Below are 19,299 nucleotides of genomic sequence, written 5' to 3'. Positions count from 1 at the left end.
TACCGCCTTGCATACATAAAAGTACCGAATCTAAATATAATAATATCAATATCTCCGTGTACCAATTTCCTTTTTTTCCTTTCACACTATAAATTGCCGATACTGAGGGAAAACGGGGCGGTCTCTCTTCTCGGTAGGTAGACCGATCGCTCTCCTCTCCGTAGCTCGCATTTTCGAGTCGGTTCGCCTGGCCGGCGGCGGCGTCGACGAACGGCCAGTACGAGGATCGCTTACGAATCGTCTCGTTGGGATCCGCCGGCACGGAGCTCGCGCCGCTGGCTCCTCGACTTCTTCGTGGAGGAGGTAGCCGAGGAGGAGGCGGCGGTCGTGTACCGAGCGGGGAACTCGTTTGTTAGTTTTTGCCCGCCTACCCAACGACGGGCAACGATCACCGTGGCCGTTCGCCGCGAGATCTCTGCCCCGGCAATCATCGATTTTTATAATTTTCCGTGTCCGCCGCTCGCCGGAGCTTCCAACACCACCAGCAGTCCCTGAAGACGGGCTCGAAGCGTTCCCATCGCTCGCCTTCTCATATCTCTACGAAAATTCTTCCGACCTGAGGTCTCAATCCCGCTCGTAACACATTCTCATTGATAAATCGTCGTGCTTGCTTCGGTTTCGATAATCAGCGCGCGCGCTTAATATGATAACGAGTACCTTGACGTCCGGGATGCGCTACGTGGCAAATGTAACCACGGATCGTTCGCCACGATCAGTCATCGTGACTGATGGAGCTCGCGCTTTATTCCTCCGTCTGTCGGGAAGAGCCCGCGCTGAATTTCCCGAATTTTCCCAGCATATGGGAAACTCGTTCTCTCTCTCTTTCTCGCTCTTTAACACCTCGGCAGACAATGCGTTCTCGTTAGCGGCTCCGCAGAATTAACTCTCACCTTCGGAAAGAATCGCCGGACCGGCCCCCAGAGAAGAGATCAGGTCCTCCGGAAACGTTTCTTCGTTTTCTTTTTTCGAGGAGGAACGAAGAAGCGAGGGAGCTTTTGACGCGCATCCCGACTTTTATCGCACGCGACGACCGACACTCGATCTCCCGGCTGTCGCCCGGAGGAGGTACCGGGAAATTTACGAAGATCCGTCTCGGGGCGACGGTTAATTACAATTGGCAAACGCAGGCGCTCGCGGTCGTTGCGGCAATTAGTCATACACGGCACAACGGCATCGCGGACGTGTAGGATGATCGATAGCGACGCTATCGGCCGATGGGCGCCGCGAACTAGCGGATCGCCCTTATGCCGTAATAATCTTCCCCTTCCCTCGCGGGGAAAGCGTGATTAATACTACCTCGCCCACTTAATCTATCGCCGCGAGGCGCTCGCCGACAATCAAACCTCTTCCCGTCTCGTATTATCCCTCGGCGTTTCATTCACGCGTCCGTCGGAAAATCACGGCCCGCGAATTCGTCCGGAGGAATCCCAGCGACGAGGCGAATTCACTCGCGAGTACACGCGACCGAGCGGTCGGAATGACTTTTTTATCGCGCCGTCGCCGCGAACCTTGCCCGACGACGTCGTAGAGCGATATTTATTCGCGATTCCGCCGCGCGGCTCGTCGCATTGTGTCGGCACAATGGACGATGACGACGACGAGCGTCGCGGGTCCGCTCTCGATCCACTTTCTCTGTGCGCGACTCGGCGAGTTTTAAGGCGGCCGGGCGAAACGAAGGGAGAAAAGGTCGACCCCTTAAAGACCACGGAGAGCAGCGTGCGGCCACCGTGCGTAATTCGGCGATAAAAGCGATGACCGTCGGAGCGATCATTTAGGTCAGCTACTTCGTGACGTCTCGAGCGTGCCTCTCGAGAGACCAAGAAAGCGAGAGAGCGAGCGAGCGAGCGAACAACGAGCGGCGAGGCTGCCTCGGCCGGTCGCGATTCGCACGAGAGCAAAAGCAACCGGACGGCGAGCGGAGGTGACCGGGCGGTTTCGCGAGTGCACGCTTGTAACCCGGACTTTTATATCCTGCCCGGTGCAATAAAATCCTTCGTCGGCATTTCGGCTTCTGTGCGCGAAGACCCTCGTCGCCCTCCTCTTCCTCCTCCTCCTCGGCGTCGTCGTCGTAGTAGTCATTATTTTTTGTCGCGCGGATTATCCGCTTTCGTTTTATACACTGACGTTCTTATTTATATTAGTTTGTGATTTATTCGACGAGCCCTCACGTCGTCGCGAGGATACTCCGGCCGAAGGTTTACGAAGCCTTGAGCGAGAGATTTCATTGAAAATTTCGTCCCTATCGAAAGTAGAGACGATAATGATGTATCGTTAAAAATCGGCCGTGTAATTTCGAAATCATTCAGAAGTGGAAAATTCTCTGTTTAGTAAGTTTATTAAATATTATGAATTTAGATTTGTAATATGGCCCCCTTAGCGGAAGAATCGTTATATTTTAATTGAAGGAATTCAACATCCTTTTTTCTCGTCAGATGTTTCCCAAATGATCTTATAACATGTCATGACTGTCCAAATGAATTACTGCGATAGATCTTTGACTTTGGAAAAAAGACGAATATTCTTCGACGTGTTTTTCAATATTTCGGGTCTCTTGACTTGTTTCACAAATCTGCTAGGGAATACTCAATTCCCCGTTTATTTCATTAATAATAATAATAATAATAATAATTAAATGCAATATTAAGTTAAGATTCTCGCTCGGAGGATGTGTGTCCCTCGGCCGAAGTTCCTCCGACGACGTTCGAGCTGAAAGAGCTAAATTGGCCGCACGATTGGAGAACTTTCTTGGATCGGCAATTAATTAACGGCATTAATCGGTGCTTCGTCGTCGCGCGCGGAGATCCTTCGGCGACGTACCCCTCGATTTCGAGCGGACGGCGGTTTCGCAGGGGCTTTTGCGAAATTCAATTTGAATAATAGATGGGACAACGCTGCATCGGCTGCATTCGCGCTGGCTTATTGCTGCCTCAAGCGGCTTTCTGTAATTACTTAACGCGGCGCACACGGTCGCGCTGCGCTATATCGAAGTGAAATATCTCCCGGCCGCCAGTGTCTCAGGTCAAGAATCCTGTCGCGTAGCGATACGTTCGCGCGCGAAGGTTAACTCGCGCGAGCGGACGCGGGGACTTTCCCCAAACTTGTTGCATCGGCGACAGTCTGACGGCGAGCGCGAGCGACAAATTTCGCAAAATCCACCTCTCTCGCAGTTACTCACGTCTCCCCGGGCGCGCGACCGCTCGTGGGCGGATTTTATGCGAAATCGCGCGCGTTGACGCGGCGCGCTCGTCGCCGCGCTGTTCAGGTACTTTACATCCTCTTGTTAAGAGAAAATACAACGCGTACACTCGCCGTCCCGTGCCCGCGTGATCAATCCTCTAGCCGCGCGGTGGAATCTCACGGATTCCCGCTAAAAACCGCCCGCTGCCTTCTTCGCGCACTCCCGACCGATTTCGCCGGGCGGCTAATCACGGTTCGGCTGATGATGCCTCCTCCCCGTCCACAACGCGGTGCAGAGGGCGATAGGAGAAATGAAGAAGAAACCATCGGGAAATGTTGTACGATCGAAAGTTTATCGGTCGGCCGATATCGGGTCGCATAGAGTCGCCGCGCGGTGTCGGCGTGTCGCTCGATAAAAAATGGGTCAAGCGGCGAGCGGAGTCTCGTCCTGAGAGACGAAAGAGTCACTCTCACGAACTGTCTCCGAAGCACCTTGGACGGGTCCTCGGTTGCGCGATAGGTGGGTCAACCTCGGCCACGTCTCTTCTTGGCCGGTGTTGTTCGTCGTCTCGGTGAGTCATTCCCGGGCCCCGCGGCATTGCGGCCTGGCGCCAGTGTTGCGCAATACACACGGCGGCACCCTTCGCGCGCGCGAGATCTCGCGCGCGACCCGTCCACAACGCCGCGTTATCCGATTCATCACGGATCGACGGAACCGTAGTGTTCGCTCGCACGCGCGCCCTCTCTTAATTCGCCGCGAAAAAGTTCGGCGAACGTGCGATTCGCGGACAGATTCGAGCCCGTAAAGGCCGAGACGAGGGACCGCCGATCGCGACGGAGAGAAATCGTTATCCCCCCCCTCCCCCGGAGAGGTTGAATCTCCTCACACGGGGGAGAACTCGGATTTTCCGTTATCCGGGGGTTTAATTAGACGGCGAACTCGGTTGTAAAAACAGAAAGGTTCCGAAATGTTTCGGCCGCGAGAACAGAGACAACTGAGATTGTTTCTCCAGGCGAGAGTAAAATAGTCTTTTCATTCTTTTTATTCGTTAGTTTCTTTTACCCGTTTATTTCTCTCGGCCGCGCTTCATTCTTTTATTCGGACAGACGGACGCGTCGACGCGTTATTCGCGCGCGAGGAACTCCCGAGGAGATTTTTCGGGATTTTCGACAACGCGCGTTTAATTTATTTCGTCGTCTCTCTCTCTCTCTCTCTCTCTTTCGTTATCGTTCTCCCTTTCGTTCCCTCTTATCGCCCGGACGCTGATAGAACTGACAAGCGGAATTTTTGCGACGCGCGAATTCCGCGTGGTCGCCGCGAAACATGAATACTTATCTCACGGGCGAGCCGCGAAGATGAGGCGTGATGTAACAAATGTTCCAGCGTTACTCTCGGCCAAAGGAGGACGCGCGCAGTGATAAACCCGGGAATATATTTTCTTCGCGGCGCGAACACAACCGACGCGAGAGAGGAATCTCTTTATGCGAGGCTCGCTTTCAAAGAGCCCCACGAAGGTGGAGGAGGCGATCCCGCCGTCTTCGACCTCTGAGAAGGATAGTGATTTGCGCGCTCGCAAAACAATCGCTGTCTTACAGCGGTAATGCGGGACGAGATTACCATCGGCGTTTACTTTTTAGACTTTGCTTTCTTTTCCTTTTTTTCCCCTTTCTATCTCTCTCTCTCTCTCTCTATCTCTCTTTCTCTCACACGCTCGCTCGCGCGCGCGCACGCGCTAGCTAGTAGGTGTGAATTTGCAATTCAGCTTCTTTCGAAACACGCATCGCGCTTCAACGAGCAATCGCCGTTCGATGGTCGCGCTTTTTTTAAAGAGGCTATAATTTCGCCCGTGGTGCACGCCGGGTTTTGCAACAACCGAGTTTTATGACGGTCTCTACGTAGCGCCAAGTTTTACATCGCTCTTCTTTCGCGGCCCTCTTATTTTGCCCCGCGAAAATACGCCTCTTCCTTCCGAGCCGCCTTTCACACCGCCGCGCCTCTCGTCGCATCGCCCGATTCTGCTGCGGCTCTCGTCGCATCCCGATTCGAAATTTTGATCTCGCGTATACTTTTGTCTCCTTTTACAATCCATTACTATTTTTACCGACGTTGGAAATCTCGATAGGATTCGTAGTTATAAAGAAGAAGAATTATCGCGGGTGCAAATCAGCACTTGGGAGACACACGGTATATGATTATTATTATTATTATTATCTAGTTAATTGCGAAAAGATTCCCTTCGGTGTATCGTTTACAGATAAAGATTCAACGTATAATTTCGAAGAGTGAAAGAAAGGTAGGATACAAAAGGTTTACATATACATTGACATATTCGAAAATTTGGCTCAAGGTACTTTCGACATCGCGCGCGTGCGACGACCTTGATAACACCAATCACCTTGTAGACTCGGAATGTTTCGAAAAAGCATTGTCGTGATCTCGCGGCCGATTGTTTTGGTATTCGCGCGCGCGCGCCGTGTACTTGTCCGAGTCATTATAGCTCGAACGACGTGTATACCGCGACGCCGAGTACCTGTATCAATAGGTTAATCAAATTTTGTGCCGCGTAACGAAGATATTTCGTCGATTCTCGTTATATTCAATCGGACTCACGCCGGCATCGTGATAGTTCATTGACGCCCGCTTCTCCGATTCACTTGTACCTTCGCGAGTGTCGGTGCTAATGTCCACCATGCCATCGCATGGTGAAACTGGGAGCAGGATGCTGAGTCGAGAAGTTGGAGGACGCAGGACGTCGGCTCTCGCGTTGGGATTCGTCATGTGTTGCAAGGTGTGTCAAATTATTTACCACGCGAGATGTCTCCGATTTTAACGCGGACACGTTTGACGGGATCTACTGAGGATAAAAAGAGAATACATATACCGGAGTCGAAATATAAAATTCAAGTCTTGCAATTGCCGATTTGCGTCCCTAATGATGCTCCTTGGGCAGCGAGAGGCACTCTTGAATCTCGGGTTATGATCTCGAGCTTAACTTTATCGTTCTGTAACAAAAAACAAAGGACCCCGGTTAATAAAGAGTCTGTTTAACGGGAAATATAACTTCGCGATTCCCTCCGCGGTAACTCTCTCGGCGGAGACGCGCTCGGGTGAAATCCAGCGGTTTACGACGAAAAACTCAGCGCCGATGCGCCGATAATACAGCCGCAGATAAATCTCGCTCGTGAAGTTTAAAGCGGGCGGCGTACACGCGCGCGCGCACGGCAATGGGAGTTCCGAGTCTCACGCCTCCGCTTCGGATACGGGTTCCGTGAGATTTCGCGAGAGCCACGCGAACGGAACGGCGGGTCGGAGGTAGAAGAAGATGGCGAGACGCGTCCGACCATGGGGGAAAATAATATATAATCGTCGGTAATGAAGTTAGACGAGAGGCCTCCGTTAAACTCGACCAGCACAAGGGCGGCCGGTGGTTTTTCGGGGCGTGAAGTTAATCATTTTTCAGGCCCCTCGGTGAGAGAAACAGAGGGAGACGTCGTTGCGAGGAGCGCAACGAAATTTATCATGGGAGGCACGTTCGAACGCAGTTACCTCGAAAAGATTATTCATTCAACGGATAAAATATCAACGGGAAAACAAATAATTTCTTTTAACAATGTGTCTGCATATCAGTCTAAAATTAAATTAAAAATAAAAATCGAACGAGAAACAGATCAACATAGAAATACAATTAAAATGAGAGAGAAAGAGGGGAAGGGAAGAAAATTAATTATCCGCGTTGAAATAAGAATTTAAATTTTTCGTTCATCGCGTGGATGATTGATTTCGAATTTTCACTTCAACGTGGAAAATTTTTCGAAAAATTCATTTCAATTTCATTGAAGTGAAAAATTGACAGATTTCGACGGACGTATTCAAATAACATTATAATTGCTCGTTGTAATTAGACGTTTGATGTAGCTCGAACTTCTGTTGGCTTCCGTTCGCTTCCGTTGGCTGCTGTTGGTAGATCCATTCTTAGGAGCGCGAACCTCGCTTGCCGTTAAAGACGCGACCGTTCATCAGTGGCGTGTTCGCGACCACCCAAGGGAGCGAAGAACTCGCTCGTGGTAATCGATCGTCTAAAAATGCTCCTCACACGCTTCCTCCGGCCTCCGTTGCTCGCCGTCGCTCGCACTCGCGGCTAAGCGAGCGCATGCTCATCATCGGCTCTCGGACGGTTATTTGCCAATTAATCGACAATTTATGCTCTCTCATACGTGTTGCCGTGTGCGTAAAACCGCGCGTTTCCACACGTTTACTCGGCTCTCTCCCGAGAGAGTTTCTCGACCACCCGGCTGTGATCACTCGGAGCCCAGACGCGATTTCTGCTTCGAGATGCCTCTCGAAAATTTTCGGTTCAAGTTTCTCGGCGAGGCGCTTATTATCCCCCCCCCCCTCTCCACCCGGTAAGTGATTACGCGTTTAACGAGGGTGGAGGGGCATAGCTCGTCAAGTCGTTTGCATAAACAAATAATAGCGCGGGCGAGAGGCGATTTTTCGCGTGCAGGATAACGCGAAATCCTGGAGTAGAGCGCCGAGAGAGGTCCTTTTTAGGGCGGCTAGGTAATTTATATCGGTCTCCTTCATTACTAACGAGCCGGGGGAGCGAGAGGCGGGAGCACCGGCGCTCCTTGACTTCGGTGTAACGTTATAGGGATATTGCAATAAACCTAAGCGCCTCGAAGAGTAATCGCTATTCCCAAGTTCGACGACGCCTCTTGATATCGTTTCTCCGGGTAGAACCGGTGATTAATCCGTGCAGCATTAAGGACCTCCGCGCTTATGGAAATCGTTTCGTAATTCTCCGCAGTCATTCGCGCGCATGCTTTACGCAGTACTGCGTGAGAAAATCGCCGTCGCAAAATGTGACGTCACGTATTTTCAACGCGTCACCAAATGGAAAGCAAGGAAGGAAAACCGACCGAACCGTTGAAGGAAACAGAATTTCTATAAGAACCGAATTTGGCTCGTGGAAACTAGAAATTTTGTTTCTTAGAAAAAAAAGACGTGTTTTAATTTCGCCCATTGTCAAAGTAGGTCCAACTAGACTCACCTTTGAATGTGTGTATTCTTGAATTCTCTGCCGCAGATTCCTCGTCAGGGAAATCGAAGTGATGAAAATTTAGTCCCTACGTTGCAAGAATGATGCATCTGAAATTTTGATTTTAAAGTTCACGGAGACACGTAGGAAGAATGAAAGAAACTGATCAGATTAGCGCGCGCGCACAGTTTATACGCGACGAATTGAAATATCGTTCGAATCTCCTCCCGCGAATTTTGTTCCCTTTCGATCCGCTCTCTCGAGGCCGTCTCCGCGGTGAGAAGAGGGTGAGATCCCGCGGCGAGGATCGCGAGGCTGCGCAGGAACGGCCGTAGAAACGGGGCCCCGGGGTGGCGATCAGGGACTATAGGTGCCCGGAGATGCTCATAAATCTTGTCTTAACGCTCGGTTTATTACTCGTAATCAAGCAACCATGAATTCTGCTGAAATCACCTACGTTATAGTCAGCAACGCTGCCTTCTACTTATCCTCCCTTGCGCCTCGCAGCATCCCGACTACCGGCGCGTCCGCTACCGAACCGATTCCGGGGCTAGAGCTGATCTCGCCGCGGAAGAGAGAGACGGAGAGAAGCTTTCTTTTCTTTCCTCCTAGTTAGTCGGCTAGGAAGCGGAATGATAGGTTGCCCGACTAGATTACGTGTATTACGTTAACGGCTGCCGGCCGATTGAATAAGTTGGCGCGCAGGCAGGGAACGGAATCGAGTCGATATGTGCGCGAGCGAGTTCCAATATTATCCGGCATGCGAGCACCGGGCACGATCTCTCATTGGAATCGAATGATAATCCGATGGATTCGCTTCGCCCGGCTCCGAATGGCAAACATCAAGCCGATTTCCGAGAGATTTGTGTACATATTGCAGATCCGAAGATAACGCCTATCGTTATCGCCTTGTTTACGGAAATCCAATCACGGCCGCGCGCACGGGAACGTGCATTTTGATCTTGCGCGATCGCTCTTACGAAACGTGGGATACTTCGCAGCGTCCCTCGGTGTAGCCTGTGGAACAAACCGCGAGCAGCTTGATCTCACCTCTAATTATTCATTCTGGCACGTGATATTCCGAATAACTTCGATCTCGTGTTTTTCTTTGCCGCGCGATTTGTAATTTTCTCGGCGCTAAAGCGAAAGCGATGCGTCCGATGTTAATGAGGGATCCCGCGGGATCGATCCTGCGAGGAACCACTTTGTTTTCAGTCCCGCGGCCTTTTTTTGTGTCTCTCTCTCTCTCTCTTTCATCTCGGGGATTAAGAAGAAGAAAAAATAGAAAAAGAGAAAGAAAGAGAGGAGCGAAGGGGATTAGTAATGGCGAGCTGCTAGATAAAGTGGGTAGGTAGGTACATTAGTTCCGATTAGCGTCTCTCCACCTTCCATCGATCTTGATCTCCGCTCCAGATACCACCGGGTGGACGAGGCGACGCGGCTTGCGTAACTGCGGTATTTAATAATCTACCGCGTGATAAATAACGTCGCTTAACCTGAGTGCCGCACGCGATCTTCAAAGGTGCCGGCGTCGTTTCTTTTTTTTCAAACCCCTCCTAATCGAGCGCGCTCACTCCCGACGAAATGTCTGTCGCGCTCCGGACACTCCTCCCGCCTCCGTCACTCATTATCGCCACTTAAGATGCCGTTAAGATCGCGGCATCTTGAAAATTAATTTAATCTATGTAAACGCCACACGCACGCTCTCTTTCTCTCTCTCTCTTTACTTCTCTCCCGTACGACCCTCGTCCGTCGGAGAAATGTCCGCGCGACCGCACTCAAGGAAAGCTTTTCGTCCATAGAAATTCGAACACTTCTATACTAAGATTTTGCAAAAAATTATTAATGAGTAAGTACCGATACATCGATGTTTTTGCGTCAATATTTTATCGATATCTTATCTTCCACATTTGCCTTTTTATACTAATCCCAAGGCGAAATGATGAAATCATCCGAATTATCTTTGTACTTACGTAGTCACCAAGTGGTCGTTCAGGCGACAAGTCATTGAAAATATACTCGCATACTAAATAAAAAGAAAATTACACATGTGTAATAAAAGAATATATTTTTGGATAAAAACATCCATGTCGACAAAATATCGATGTTACCGAATCGGTATTTATCAATGGTCGACGTTAAGTTTCGATAGCAATTCCGATGTCAAACATCGATGTCACTCCTACCGATACGGAACTCCACACGCCAGGATTCTCTCTTTTTCAGTCTTTTCCTCATCGGACACTCCGTAAATATTCCGGCAGACATCTCTTCGCGAGCGACACTTTCGCGAGTAATTTCACCGATCGTTGCGCCCGCTGAATCGCTTTTCTCCTCTCCTCTATTCATCTTTCTCTCTCTCTCTCTCTCTTCCTCCGTGAAAAACACACGTGTAAAAGTGTTATCGGGCGACTTGTAATCTCGGCGGACAGCACGGCGCGGCGGATGAAACGGAGCGCAACGCGCACGAAGAAACCGCCCGCCGCCTCCCGCGGAGTTTTCGAAATCGGCGAAGCGGGCGGGCGAGCGAAACACAGGCAACTCGTTTTTTTTCGCGCGAGCCGCGCCGGGTGAGCTTCGATGGTCATTACTTTTACGATCAATCACACCGCTCATTATCTTTAAGAGCGGCGTTACACGGCGGCCGTTATATCCGTTACAGCGGATCGGCCGCGCGCGGTGCGGCGCGAAAGCGCCGCGCCGGCCCATTACACACGTCGAATGGAACTTCTTCGTTACTTTGTAATTTCGCTGACGTTATCGGGACTCCTCCCGAGCGCGCCGGAATCATCCTCCGGCCGGCGGGTATTACTCGCGATGTCTCCGACGCTATGCCTCCCTCTCTTTCTCTCTCTTCCTCTCTCGATCGCGTCTCCTGCGAGGGCAGATAACCGATCAGAAAGTTTCTCGGGTTTCTTTCACACCGCCGAAGAGCCGGCAAGGTGATTTGCGAGTACCCGGTGATTCTGACCGCGTCAGTTCGCCGTCGACTTCCGTTGATCGAGGGTGCCGAGGACGGAAGCAGATGAAAGGAACATGGCGATACTCTCCAGCTCGCCGTAAACAACCCCCGTCCGGGGCGGAACACTAGGGCGCGACCCGACGTCGTTTAGCGTCTCGGAAACCGGCGGGACCCGTAAATCAGTGAATCGCCGAGGCTCTTTGACTCGTAGAACGCGGCGCTCGCGCCCGGCTCGTTTCCCGATGCGATAGAAGCACAATTAGTACCTGTCTGTGATCGATTAATAACATCCCGTAGTGCGGCTAAGCTCTCCTCTCTTCTTCTTCTCAGACGCCGTCGTCGTCATCGACATCCTCTTGGCATTCGACGTCTCGCTCGTCGGATCCACTAATTAATCCGCGCGGATGCCGGATAATAATTAATCACGTCGCTCGGAAATTCGTCGCCCGTCGTTCCGCCTTGGTTTCTTTCTTCCGTCTCTCTTTCTCGACCGTTCGATCTCTCGGTCCTATTATTATCGATATTATTACAGACGAATGCCGCGCGTTTCTCCCTCAGCGACTCGAAGCGAGACGATCAACCACAGAGACCAGTGTCTTTCGCCGAATAATCTTCGATTCGATTGAAAAGCCGCTCGGGGGGGATAATAATTACGGCCTTTCTCTCGCTCCGTTACGTTACGTTGTGTTACGCGCGTCTTCCTCGCGAGCGAGCGAGCTCGCGCGTCCCGGACGCCGCTTAGAGGCGCGCATTAGGAATAATTGTTGGCTGTCACGCGCCTCACCTCGCGGCCTGACCCCTCCTGTCGTATTTCACTCGATAATAATTGTCGGTGATAATTCATTTTATCCGACGCAAGTAAAGTAAGAGCGTATTTTCCGGCAACGTATTAATTACGACGACTCCGCGCCGCGCCACGTCGGCGGACGCGCGTCCTCTTCTACGGCGAGGTCTCGCGACGTCATCCTCTCTCGTTGCGACGCGTCATCATCGACGACATGCGCGCATGGTGTAACCGCGTCGTTACGATATAAACACACGTTTGTCAAAGTAGCCGGCCCGGAGGAAGCCGAGAGGAGGTGGTTAGTCCGCCTGCGTGTACACGTGGCCGCTGAAGCTCGCTGAAGCTCGCTGTGCACGGAAATAAAATTAGTATCGATCCAAGATTCATATTCTCATATACAAGCAAAAATACGAATTTTTATATGGAGATAAAACTCGCTTACATGAAGAAATTCTAAAGATATTATATCCTTCTTATTCAAGAATAATTTTTTTATTAATAGAGAGAAAAAAATAATAGGTAGATAGGACGATATATTCAAACTGATGCAATTCTTAGTTTGAATACATCGTTCTTTCTCTTCCAATATTTTTTCCTCTCAATTCGTATGAATGATAGTTGAATAACAAGAATATAATATTTTTAGTGGAGTATAAAATTTCTTCATGTAAATAGAGCAAGTTTTATCTTTGTATAAGATCGTATATTTTTGTTTATGCATGAGAATATGAATCTTGAATTGATACTAATTTTTTCTTCCGCGTGATAAATGTGATATTTTTACGTCGCAACGCGAGCCGAACTCTTCGCGGAGACGCAGAGCCCGCAGAAATCCTCGTAATCTCGCACGGCCATTCGCGACGGGTAACGCCGCTTATAAACGTAATCAGAAGGCGAAAGGGAAATAATCGCCCTCGAGGCACGACACCGCGGCACGTGACACCCGGCGGGTCACGAGCGCACATTTCCGCAGCGGTTCCGCAGACGTGACATGGTCTCTTCCACCTTCTTACGTGCTCCCCCTTCAGACGTCTTTCTTCCTCCTCTTTTCCTTCTTCCTTTCCTTCTAACAACCACTTCTTCGAGGAACAGGGACGGATCTGTGAAAAATTAGCGGGCCACCTGTGTGTGTGCGGTGGGCATGTCTCATAAGTTAACAGAACAAAATGAACTCTTCCTTTGGCGGAACTTCATAAAAAAAATAAAATAATAGAGCAACAAATTTTTTCCTTTAATAACTTTTTAGCAACAAACGAGCAACAAATAAAAATATTAATCATAATTAGTTCCGTTCATTTTGTCCCGCCAACTTGCGACCTGTTGGTTGCTTCCTTCAAACGCTTTTCGCGAATAACGTTAGAGACAGTCGCGAGTAGAAAACTTAGTCGAGCGACGAGAGCTCTGTTATAAGGAATTTTGAAATGCATAATATAAATATTTTAATCGATACCTTTTGCATTATAATATGTATATTAATATTTAATATATAAATATAATTACAGTTAATTTGTGTGAGATAATTTGTATAAGTTAATTAAAGTAGCTAATTAGTATAGCTCATATTATTTATTAACAAATATATTAATATAATTCCATAGTATGGAATATACTATAATATATTGGGGCTGATACGTCGTATGATGATCATACGTACATCATTCATGACTGTGACATCGTTAAATATCACATAATATAAAATATAAAATAACGCAATCGATCGGCACACTCTGCTCTCGCAGTTCCTCGAGTCTAAATTTTTCGGTAGTCGGTCCACCCCTGACCGGTATCGGCGCGGGTATCGGCCACGTGATATTCGGCATTGGAAATGCGCGTCGCGGAACGTACTCTGCAGGCAACTCACGCTCCGTTCGGCGACGATTTATAAACGTTAATGGGTTAATATCGCAGCGCGCGGTTCTCGAAGAAGGACGCGCTCACGAGAGAGAGAGAGGAGTTCGATCGAGGAGGTATCGCGCATCCTCTCCGAGGATGCGGCCCGATCGGAAGAAGAACGCCGATCGCCGCGATAAAAAGCACGGCGAATAATCTATGGCTTCATATCCGCGCGGAGCGTGCGATTCTACGCGAGATAACGGCGCGGGATAAATGACGATGTTTTCTTTGCTTTATCACGCGCCACGCTATTGACAATTAATCTCGGCGCGCCGCTAATAATCGAATTTCACGAGCGACTCAATTGCGAATGCATGAGTCCTCCGGAAGGATCGGTCTCGATCGTTCGGTCGCGATGAGAAACTCAACGAACGATCGGCGAGCGGAGATTCGTCGGAACATTCGACCGAGAGAGCCCGATGTTTTGAATCTCGCGTTGATAAGAGCGGCTGGTTATCATCGCGGATTGCTCGAGAAGCCGAGCGCGGAAGGTCGTGGGAAAGCCGTCGCTGGCTCGCGATCTCGATCGCGTCCGCGAACCGGAGCTGGATCCGCGGCGAAGAAGAAGGAGGAGAAGAAGCGGCGCGCGAGGAAGAAGACGGCGGGAATCGCCTCTGGTGGTCAAGCGGAGAGCAGACAGGAATCCCGATACTTTCGTCGGACTCGCGCGTACCTACGCGCCTCGACAAGCGCGCCGGATCGATACGATCGATACTCTCGTCCCGCCGATACACGCTGACCGGCCTCGGATTGATGGATCTCCTCGCGTCCCCCGACGTTTTCGTAGTCGAGCCTCCTCCGCGCGCTTACAAGCACCATTGTGCAACCAACGTCGCCGATCGACGAGCGAGGGAATGAAAGGGGGAGGGGGAGGGGGAAGAATTACCCGAGGCACCGGGTACGATTCGCGTCCTTTCCTTTGGACCCGCGAACGGAGACCTTAATTGTTCGATCTCGCGAAAGCGAGCGCGATTTCGCGTCGTGCCGGTCCCCCCCCCCCCCCCCNCCCCCCCCGATTAGCGTAGATGATTCTGCTCGGGCGAGCTCGTATCCCGCGGTGCAAAAATTGTATGAAGTAACGTACGTGACTCTCGAAATGTCTTGAGGTGAAATCTCCTGAAGTGAAAAGAGAGTAGATGGATACAAAAGTAAGAGTTAATTTGTCTTCCTGTTAGAGGAATAGAAATTTTTCCAGATTTTTCTATATGTAGTGTAGATTCCGATTAGAAGGCCTCGTCAAAATGATACCGATTGGAAATCCTATTTTTATCCCAAATAAGGGGATAAAGCCTCTTTTCCATGACGCTGATGTAGTGTAAAATAGAAAACGGAAAGAATCTTTGGAAAAAACGTTAGGAATTACCGAATAGCATCTATTTATGTTTCTCACTCAGAATCGTATGTTGGAAACATTACGCACTTCTAAGCAGAACCTGCATACATTTCCCAACCACTCAAATAGAAGAAATTTTAAAAAAAGTTAAAAATGTTTAAAAGACATAAAAAAATACCACGTCTTTCAGAGGCATCTTTAAGACGTCTTTTAGAAATTTGTTCTGCCTGGATAGAATCCAGAATTGTCTCGGAAAATCGGACTGGGATCTCAATTAGATCCCAAGAAATTTTCTATATGAATATTGTATAAAAATTTATCTCTCTCTCTCTCTCTCTCTCTCTCTCTCTCTTTCTCGAAGCTTGAAATCCTCGGAAAGGAAGTCAGACGTAACGACACCATCCAGCGGGATCGCGTCGAGGCGCAAAATCGAGGGATGAGTTTACACGCGAAAGTCGCCCCACCAGTCTCTCTCGTCCTCGTGACGTCATGCGCAATTGCAAAACGACATCGACGGAGACGTAAAGGCCGGCGGTCTGTTCCGCTCTGCAGGATACGCGGCTCCGGCATCGTCAACGGGCATCGTCGTCGTCGTCGAAACTATGAAGCCGCGGCGACGTCGATCGTGCGCAACGTTGTAGAAGCTCGGCGGCTTGAGAACGCTAAGAACGATCGAACCCTCAAGCCGTACAAAGACGCGCCTTTACGAACGATCGGCGAGATCGCAGATAAACACGCCGTGCGAGCGGACGGGAACGTATCTCCTCGTTTGCGCCGATCACGTCGGACAAACGCCGCCGAGCGTAATACGCGACGACACGACCGCCGCCGCGGCGAGCCGCGTGTACGCAATCTTTCGAAACGCGACACGTTAACGACAGCATTAGCGACGCAACGAGAATCCGACTCATGGGAGACATCCGCTTGATCTCGAGGTATGATATTCTTAAGACTCTCGAGAAGATCCTGACTGCGCATAGGTGGGAAGGAGCGGGATACAGGGCGAGGAAAAGTTCGTGCGACCTTCCATCACGGAGATCGCGAAAATTGCGGTCGCATTAAGGGTGAAGAAATCAAGTAATTTCTGCCGTTAAACCCATATCCGCAAATGAACCGTTTTGACAGTGAATTATTTACAACAATTATTACAACAATTATCGAAGTGTTGGCCGTCTAGCTTCCCTACAAATAAGAGGCATATCGGCCAGTTTATGAAAAGAAAGAAATTTCCATTTTGAAAACGAATCTCGGATAAACAGTAAAGAAGCGCTGTGATACTGAGCTCGCGTCGATAACAAAAAAATATTAATTCTACCTTTTTAAAAACTCGAACAATCTTCCGTTTGATAAAGCAATTTTTATTAATGTTTTTATCAAGAGATAGCAAAGAATCGGGAAAAAAAAGTGATTGATATCTCTGTATTGAAGCAAATGACCAACACTTTGAGCACAACTGCTGTAAGTTCGGTTATAAGAATCAAATTGTTTACTTCAACCAAATCACGCTTGATTGCCTGCTTTTCGGCTAATGCAACCAAACTGGTTTTCTCAGTATGCTCTCAGTTATCTCAACCAAGCTTTAATGCAGATGAACGTTTACACAAACATTTACAACCGAGATGTTACTTCTCGTCGTCGAGTTCTCATCTGGTCCCCATTCATTCGCGGAAAGTGAGTTACTTTTTTCGTCTACCGTATAAGTTTCGATTACATTTCCCGTGTGGGTTTAATCACCGGCGAAACATTGAAGGTTACGGGAATACGATTCGGCGATGCAAAAAGTAAGAAAATTCTCTGTTGTTTGAGCAGAACGCGGCTTGCTCGCTGAAGCTCGGCACTGAGAGGCCGCTTTTTAACACCTGTTTCCGCGACAAGCTCCGATCGTTACCGGTGATGTAGTCGGGTGTATTTTGGTTACGCGCCGGTGTACGCGCAGCAATGTATCGGACACGCAGAAATCGGCGCGACGTACGAAATCGCGAGGAGGTAACTCGGGCTGCGCTCTCTCTCTGATCGATGGCTCGTGTAGCCGCAACGCGTGACTATACGCGGGCCCGATCCTTAACTTGTTAGCCGGGATTGCCGACCTGTGATTAAGGTAACGGTAGTCATCAATTCGGCCACGTGATCGTTAGGCTGTCAGTCGGCGACCGACATTTAAGCGGCCGCCGCCGTGAAATCGCTCGGACGTAATTTGCCACCGTTCGACGGCTCGGGCGCGAAAATGACCTTTTCGAATTTACTCCGGGTAGGGGGGGGGGGAGGATTCTTCTCCAGCCGCGTAACTCTCTTGCCCGCCCCTGTGAATTATAAGGAGGACACTTCGTCGACACTCCGTTAATCCGGACGCGTCGGTATGTGCGGCTCGTGGAAAGTTTCTCGCGAAACTTGTTTACATCGCGTACCTGCCGCGGATGAACCGACGAGTCCACTTATTTTCTCTCTTTCTCAATATACTCTGATAAAAGCGCACGTATTTTTTGCGATCTCCTTGCGAACGAATTATATCGGGTGTCGAAAGCGAGGTGTATATTTTGCTGCGGGATCGCGCTTACGAACACGTCGGCGTGAATTACTTCATTCCGCGCGGTTTCGCGAGACGGAGAGTAAAAGTGATTATCCTTTAAGAGCGCCACGGAGAGAGACGCGCCAGGTATTGCCAGGTATTATTCTTAAAATAGCTTGACCGCGCTACGGTGGCTTATCCGCTCGCTTATCCGAAGGTTAGGAGCTTCTTTCGCGACGTCGGCAGAGGAGTTATCGCGCGTTCTAACGAGCCGCTAACGAGACGTGATTTTCTACCTCTCTCACCCGCTTCTTCAGATTATCCACGTTTGCTCCCGTAAAAAAAGGAAACAAAGGAAAATCAAACCGCCTCGTAAATTGTAAGTATCGTAAGAATCCTAGAATTTAATTCAATTTTAATAATGAATATTTTTCTTTTTACCAATTCACACGCAGTCAACCTACCTTTATTCGAAACAGTTTCCTACGCCATTTTTCACTGGCGAAAATTGCGTCTCGAATTAACCCTGACAATAACATGTTAGATCTACGAGGCCTATACGCGTTTTCTTTCGTTTCCCCCCTCTTCCACGTTTTGTGCAAACGTTGTTCTTTTATTATTTGGAAAAAAGTAGAGTCCACGACACCACTGCTATTATCAGTCTGATTTAATGAGACGACTGGTTTTCTGTCGGCAACCAGTTTACAAAGACAACAAATAAAAATTGGTAATAAACTTATAATTATAAAATTGACAATTGGTAATAAACGTAAGTAATTAAAAAAGAAACGCGAAAAACCACGATTTTTACTATTTCTTCGTGATGTAGACTTGAGGAACTTATGATGTTTCTTCAACGTCAAAATTGCGTGTGTTGCTCTCTTGAGCGAAAAATCGGTCGTTAGAATCAAGATCGTCGATTTCGTTCGTCCTCCTCCACGCGTGTACGTATCGAGATCGCAAGAATGTCACAAGATCGCGATCCCGCACACTCGCGTTCGCGGCAAACAAAGCCGACCGATCGACCGCTCGCTCCCTCCCTCGCCTTAGCGATTCACGATTAATTCTAAGCGGATCTGCGCAGTTGACACAGCCGGATTACATACGAAATCGCGCGCGATTAATATTCAAGTTTGACGGAATACTCGGGCGATGACGCGGTGCTACAGTTTATCGGCGATTACGAAGGGGAACATCGTGGGCGAAAACGAACGTTGGAAAGTGCGGAGATCGTGGTCGCGCGTGGACGCGTTCTCGCCTTCTTTTGCGTGCGTCGCGCGCCGGCTTGCCTGCGTGTCTGTTTTTTTTCCCTTCCTCTATTTTTCGTTTCGCCGTGCGAGATGGCCTCCGGAGATGGATCGGCGCACGCCGATTGGCCGTATCGCCGCAATTATGGACATGTCGTGGGCGAGATACGTCGGCCGCGCGTTTCCACGGATTTATGCGAGCTCGAAACGTCCGGAATGTTATTCGACGTGTTCGCATAAACGGCGACTCTGCGCATTACAACCGCCGTCTGTCTCTCTCTTTCTCTTTTTCTCCTTCTCTCTTTCGCAATACCCTCACATTCGATTTTCATCGATCGTCCCCAGCGAGTAACGCGTT

At 49.4% G+C, this 19,299-nt stretch overlaps 1 protein-coding gene across 6 annotated transcripts in view; it reads left to right on the top strand.

The window, feature by feature from the left end:
* Window positions 1–19,299, top strand: part of LOC106751606 (MKL/myocardin-like protein 2) — a 275,296-nt gene that overhangs the window by 150,305 nt on the left and 105,692 nt on the right. The window lies entirely within an intron of this gene.

The sequence above is a fragment of the Dinoponera quadriceps genome, unplaced genomic scaffold (assembly GCF_001313825.1).
Source record: "Dinoponera quadriceps isolate SergipeBrazil2010 unplaced genomic scaffold, ASM131382v1 scaffold386, whole genome shotgun sequence".
Classification (NCBI taxonomy): domain Eukaryota; kingdom Metazoa; phylum Arthropoda; class Insecta; order Hymenoptera; family Formicidae; genus Dinoponera; species Dinoponera quadriceps.
The sequence above is the reverse complement of the archived record's forward strand: the minus strand, read 5'-3'. Positions and strand labels throughout refer to the sequence as shown.